Here is a 6,752-nt window from a genome sequence, read left to right as displayed (position 1 = left end):
GATGGTGTTAGTCTCCAGTTAAAGTTGCACATAGGGGTTTGCGATACGGTACTATCACTTCAACCGTCTTAATACACCAAAATACACATATGAAATATATATTGTTTGTAATAACCTCCTTGTTTGGACACCTTATACTTGCAATATTCTCTAATTGTAAAGGCTTTTGCTTTTATTTCTCAACTATGTTTTTCAGAACCTCTGGGCTGATCAGCATTACCAGTTTTTTCATTTTTTAAAAATTTGTTTGCTCCAGGTTTTTTATCACCATTTGAGAAGTATTGATATACCTTTAAATGATGAACTTCAACTTTACTTACCATATGCATTAATCAGCCAAATCTCATTAATTCTGGAAATGTTGTCTTGACCAAGGTTCGAAATTACTTTGCAGTGGCAAATTCGATATTTAAAATTCTATTTTGCTACCTGAAAGGAAAACACAGTAGCAACAACTTGCTACCAGGTATTTTTTTAGTGAAACCATTTACGTTCATCAGTTAGTTTCATTTTCAAAGGATAGATCTCCTCTTGACGGAGATGTAGACTGCAGACAGATATAGTATTCCCAGAAATTATTGAGAATCATGTTGCGTCATGTAACTCATTACGTTTATTAACTTCTGGCGTTTTACTTACATAAACATGTTAAAACATCATGCTTTTACAGTCTCAGTCTTGTTTTAGTACTTTGTTAGACCTCCTCGCTCAGCAATGCATGCCTGAACAGGTACACTACCCATGAAAGTTTGTAGGTAATCGTGTGACAGGGTATTCCAATATTGGACCACCTCGGCCTTCATATCTTCAATATTTCTCAGTCCCTTTTGGTTTATTCTGTCCTTCATGACTCCCCACACATTCTCAACTGGGTTTAGGTCTGGGCTGTAACTGGGCCAGTCTAAAACTTGAACATTTTCGCCTGACAACCACTGTTTTGTGTAGCGCGCAGTGTGTTTTGGGTCATTATCATGCTGGAAAATCCTATCATCTTCATACAATGTTTGTGCTGTCGGAAGAAGGTGACCATTTAGAATGTCAACGTATCTTTCTTTTGTCACGTTTCCCGTGAAAACACACAATGGCGTCACTCCGCGAGCCGATATGCCACCCCACATGTGAAACTTCGGGCTATGTTTTGGTCGCTGGTAGATAGGTTTGACAGTATCTTTGGTCCAAATTTTCACACAATTAGGGAAAAGCCAAACAGAACTTTCATCCGAAAAGAAAACATTATCCCAATCTTGATTTTCATGAGCCCGACACCAGTTTAAACGTTTTTCCTTTTGTGCATCTTTCATCAACGGCGAGGGAATTCCACGTTTTTTCACCCAATTAAGTCTCTGTAATTCCTGCCTAACAGTTTCATTCCATACCTGAGGACTTCCTCTGCTAATCATTTCATTTCTGATGTTCTCAACACTTTTCAATTTGCCCCTACTGACAGTCTTCAGCGATCCACAACACTGAATTTCCTAGGCCGACCTGCCCCTGCTTTGTGCTCTATCCTGGTTCCTGTTTGAATATTCTTCCAAGTTCTGTATACTGTAGACAGAGGAATACCATGTCTGCAAGCTAACACTTTAGCATCAGCCTCACCCCTTTCAAAATCATCTAGAATGAGCTTTCTTTTCTCTCTTGCTGTAAATTCTGCCATGTCAACACAGGAAGCCGTCTGCTCAGACAAGGGAGATAACTCTTGACGTAATGAGCTGCCTTCTAAGCCTTCAAGAGTTGTCTCCCTTATTTAGTATGCTTAGTGCATAGTGAAAGCCCTTTTTCCAATCTTAGCATCATTAGAAAAAAAACAAAGATTTTCTCAATAATTTCTGGGAACACTGTACAATTAAAGATTTGATGAAAATCAAACTTGCAGGCCCACAGACTTACAGAGAATTTGATCCTGTAAATCACTAGTGAAGTGATGGTGGGTGAGTGGAGAGGGTCAGGAGACTTATACAGTTACATATGGCCAAAGTCAGTAAGGGACTGAGAGGGAGGGATTAACAGCAATACGAAAGAATGCTGCCACCAGGTAAGGGATATTGCTACCTATTTTTAAACCAGGTTGCTACAGGCTAAAGTTAATTTCGAACACTGTTGACAACACAAACAATATCACTGGTGTCAATGTTCATGTACATGAAACAGTTACAGCACATGGTTTTCTCATCACAAGCAAGCTTGTTGTTTTAACATTACAAAATTGTCCCATCAGAATGAATTTTGGATGCAATTTTGAAAACTTACTTAATTTACATAGAAATATATAAGAGCACTACCCTTTTCCCCTGTTGATAATGTACGGATGAATGGTCTGTTGCCGTATCGTTACACCTTTGTATGCAACTGATTGCTGTACAGTTTGATGTTAGCATTCATCACTTGTCCCTTTGTGATATTAGTCAGCATTTGTAGTCAGGAGAGCATCAGCTTCTGTCAAAATGGATCCTTGCCTAGCTTGTGAGTGATACTGCTTTGATTGGACTTAATGTCAATCAGACAAACATTTTTACTTGGTTGGGATCTGGGTTATGTTACATTTATTAAATTCATTGGCGAGCAGAATCTTGGGGATGCAGTGGCCTAAGGTGCTATGTATAATCTGCTGCACAGAGTTGTGTCCCTTTGTTGCTGGGATCTGCTAGCCATGTCCTCGAATACAAGTTAGCTCATATTATGATCCATAGCCTGATGGTTCCATAGGAGGTTTTGCTGAAACCCTAAAGGTCATACATAAGTGAACTGACCATCTAATAAGTACCAAGGGTCATGATTAAGCACACAGTTTTAGTGGTCCTTTTCATAAATCTGATGTTAAACATTCAGAATGTTTTGGGTCCAGTTTACTCGTAGAACTATGTCATCAAAATATCTTCTACTGACCTGTCATTGAAAATATATGTAAATTGCTTGAAGTGCACTTTTGGAGACTTGAAACTTGTTTTGTTTTTGACTTTGTCCAGGAGGTAACAGCATAATCCTCTGACAAATGTCAGTTTCATGTTTTTTATCATTGAGATGACAATCCTGACAATCTACTTAAAAACCAGTTTGTACAATTTTCTGACTCTCACCAGAGATTAATAAATTTCGTGAATTATGTTAGCATGAAATATTTTCATTAATTCAGGAGATGTATACAGCTCAAATTGTGATTTTGGAATTTAACTATGGACTTGTCTTCCACCATGGATATCTACAGAGAACATCAGTTGGCAAGACCAACAATCCTTAAGGCCCCAATTATGAATCTTACTGTGTCAACACCATCCCCTTGTTTCGAGGCAGTTGTTATCTGTGACATTTGAGGCCAAGTTGAAGTTAAGAGCAGCTGTGATGGTGAAGAACATAGTACCAAAGATATACTTGTATACAAATGGGTAAAGAAGGTCTTTTTCATGTAACTACTGTCATTGCATGACTAATTAATGAATCATTGAAAAAATTGAGTGTCCTTTGACAACTCCTGGGTAGTATATATTCTCCAAATTCATGTGATTTTTTTTTTTTTTTTTAATCTCATGTGAATTAATGGTTCTTCCAAAACGTGGCACAGGTCACTGTGATATGATTGCAGAGGAAAAAAATTGTACATTTGCATATCTGATGATCCTTTTACTTTATTGGTACATGTCGAAAAAAAACCCAGGAAGTTCTTGAAACAGGTTTCATATGGTAACAAGATTCAGTATTTTACAAAGAGAAAAAGATTAAACATTGACGTTTAACTGTGATAGTAGGCTTCAATTTAGCATTACTAGTCAGCTTGTAGTTTGAAGTTGAATACTCTTTTTGGACCAGAGGTTGTCTAGTGGTTAAAACGTTCGCTTCTGAAGACCTGGGTTCTTGTCCCCACATAAGTACAGTGTGTGAAGCCTCCTTCTGGTGCTTCCTGCCATGATATTGCTGGAATCTCTCACTCCCTCACTGATTGGAGCACTCATCTTTAAATATTGATATGTAAATTCCAAACCTTTAGGAATTCTGTTTCATGTGTGCTTGCTTTAATGCCAAAACTTCCTCCAGTGTAAGGTAAGAAAGTAGTGCTAACTTCAGTAATAGTGCAGGCATGCAGATTTATCTATATTTGGCTGTCCTGCCTCGTTGAAGGATGGTCCAAATTAATGCTACTAGTTCAGGTATGCTGCTCAGAGTTCTGGGTGTAATCCCTGACTTGTCATCACACTGTGCTTGTGTGATGTCATGTGTAGAGCTTTCCTCCCATCTCTTGCAGGAATGGAGGGACTTTGGAAATACTGTTAAACATGACTTTGAATCTCAATTCGCGTACACGTGGTTGGTTGCCACCTGTGTTGCTGTAGCATTGTAGGATAGCTGGCATTCTCTCCAATATTCCTCACCAACTCTCATATTGTGTGTGCATGTCGTAAGAGGCGACCAACGGGATCGGGTGGTCAGACTAGCTGACTTTGTTGACACATGTCATCGGTTCCCAATTGCGCAGATCGATGCTCATGTTGTTGCTCACTGGATTGTCTGGTCCAGACTCGATTATTTACAGACCGCCACCGTATAGCTGGTATATTTCTGAGTGCAGCGTAATACTAAACACACTCACTCACTCTGCAGAAAAGTAAAAGATGTCTTGACCTGCACAGTATCTGTGCTTTACTGGTTCTACCAAAGTGATAAATGTTAGTAACTTGATTGACTTTGGTTTGTCCTCTACAAGGGTGATGCATGTACATGATGAAGGGTTCAGACCTACATCGTTCCTACTCTTATGCTTGCCTGCAAGTAACTCAAGGACTGGGAAAAGCTGCTTCTTCCTCAAACTGATCACAACAAAACTGGGCTAGCTTTTCTTGAAATTTTTGTAGCCCTACAAACTTCCTAAGCCCATTCTTAACACATTGGCTATGATCAAAGAATTCTAACATTTTGAGAATAATGGCCCTGAATATCTCTTTGGGCTGTCTTCTAACCTGCCATGTATGTAATTGAAATACACTTGAAAGCAGTGTTAGGTACAGCTCTCACAGACTGCATGTCTGTGTGCTCCACACTTGACTAAAGATTAACAAGTTAGCCTTGATCTGATTGGTTTTTAATATGGATTAAGTGACCACTTCTGCAACCTCCTATCAACACTCCAAAATGTAATTCTACCATGGAACATTCATTGTTTTTTTTCCAACATTTTTCCAATTCTGTCAACTTTTTTATGTTTAAACCCACTTTCATTAGTGAATTTCTGCCATCAGTTTTTATGTGGGCATCATGAGATAGAATCTGTCTCAGAAACTAAATGCTGAAGCCAAATGTGCCCTCTACATTTTTCTGAAGTAGATAACAGCCCTCAACAATGGCAGACTATGTGCATTGTGCCACTTTGGGAGAATGGTGTTAGGCGGAACAGAATGTGTATCAATGCCCTGATATTGCCTCTTCATTAGAGAGTAGTTCAAACATTTATTTTCAGAGAAAGATACATTTGATGAGTAGAGGTGTCTTTTTTCTTTACCTGGATGAAAATCTCCTGAGTAGTAGAATTTGTCAGATGGAAGTCTTGCAGACCTTATTTTTACTGGACATAGAAATATTGTGATGCTACTGAATCTGGGCTGGGTTTAATTAGTTGTTTGGCGACCCTGGTTGAACTGCTGAATCACAAGTAAGACATTAAACCCATTCTCTAATCATGAGACTGAAACTAGTTTGAGGGTAATATTGTTTTCAACAGTTTTGAGCTTTCACGTCTGATCCTTCGGAAGTGTTTCATTACAGTGAATATTATATTTGCCTGAAGTCACTTACTCCTTTTCCTTGTGACTTTATTGTAAAGTGCATATTTTTCATATACAAATGCAACATATCATATAGAATTCTGCTCAAGGTGAATAGGCGCTGTCCTCTGAAATTATTTGTACCAGTAAAGTTTGTGTTACACAAAATATTTCAAGTACCGTAAATCACGAAATTTTTGCGTCATGATATTTTTGCTCTCAAAAATTTAATGATTTACAGTATGTTGACAGTGTACTGGTTTCAATCAAAACTATCACCATTGCTTCCATTCAGTATTATTAAAAGACTATTTATGCTATTATACCTACCTACCTACCATTTGCATGAACTTTGAACCTGAAACAAGAGTCAGGACTGAAGCTTTGAAAGGTCTAGAAAATGCTCCTGTTTAAAAACAGACCCATCCTCTTTTACCAGGGGTGAAGGCTAGTTAGATGCAATTACCAACCCTTGTCATATATCCCTAGAGGAATGTTGTATCTGCTCTTCTGCACTAACCAATTGTGTACCAGTATCTGGATTGTCAAGTGTTTTGAGTATAATGTAGCAGTTTGGCTGGACATCCGTCCTGGAGTAAACTGTTCATGTGTACATTTCTCAGTTTGTGTCAATGGTGAGTACCAATCATGTGATGTAGATATGCAAGGGCATATTTCACTCACTGTATGTATTAAATTAAATATTCTAAATCATAACATGTTTGTGTTGTCTTTTATGAATTCTGTTTGTTCTCACACTAGTGGGTTTGAGATGGAAAAACATGTAGAGAAACCTTTAAACCAATGGTAATTTTTTCTGATGCACAGTTGAGTGACATGGAATTAAAGTCACTGTCTGTATGAACTTTTGATCACATAAACAGAAGTTTAAATGCACTGCACTCCCATTACAGGATAGGAAAGAGCAGAGTGACACAAATCTTGGGTGACAATACTTGGGCGAAACCTACATCCATGGGTATGATGCTGTCTTAGGAAAAC

This window comes from Haliotis asinina, chromosome 5 (genome assembly GCF_037392515.1).
Source record: "Haliotis asinina isolate JCU_RB_2024 chromosome 5, JCU_Hal_asi_v2, whole genome shotgun sequence".
Classification (NCBI taxonomy): domain Eukaryota; kingdom Metazoa; phylum Mollusca; class Gastropoda; order Lepetellida; family Haliotidae; genus Haliotis; species Haliotis asinina.
Note: the sequence above shows the minus strand (reverse complement) of the source record.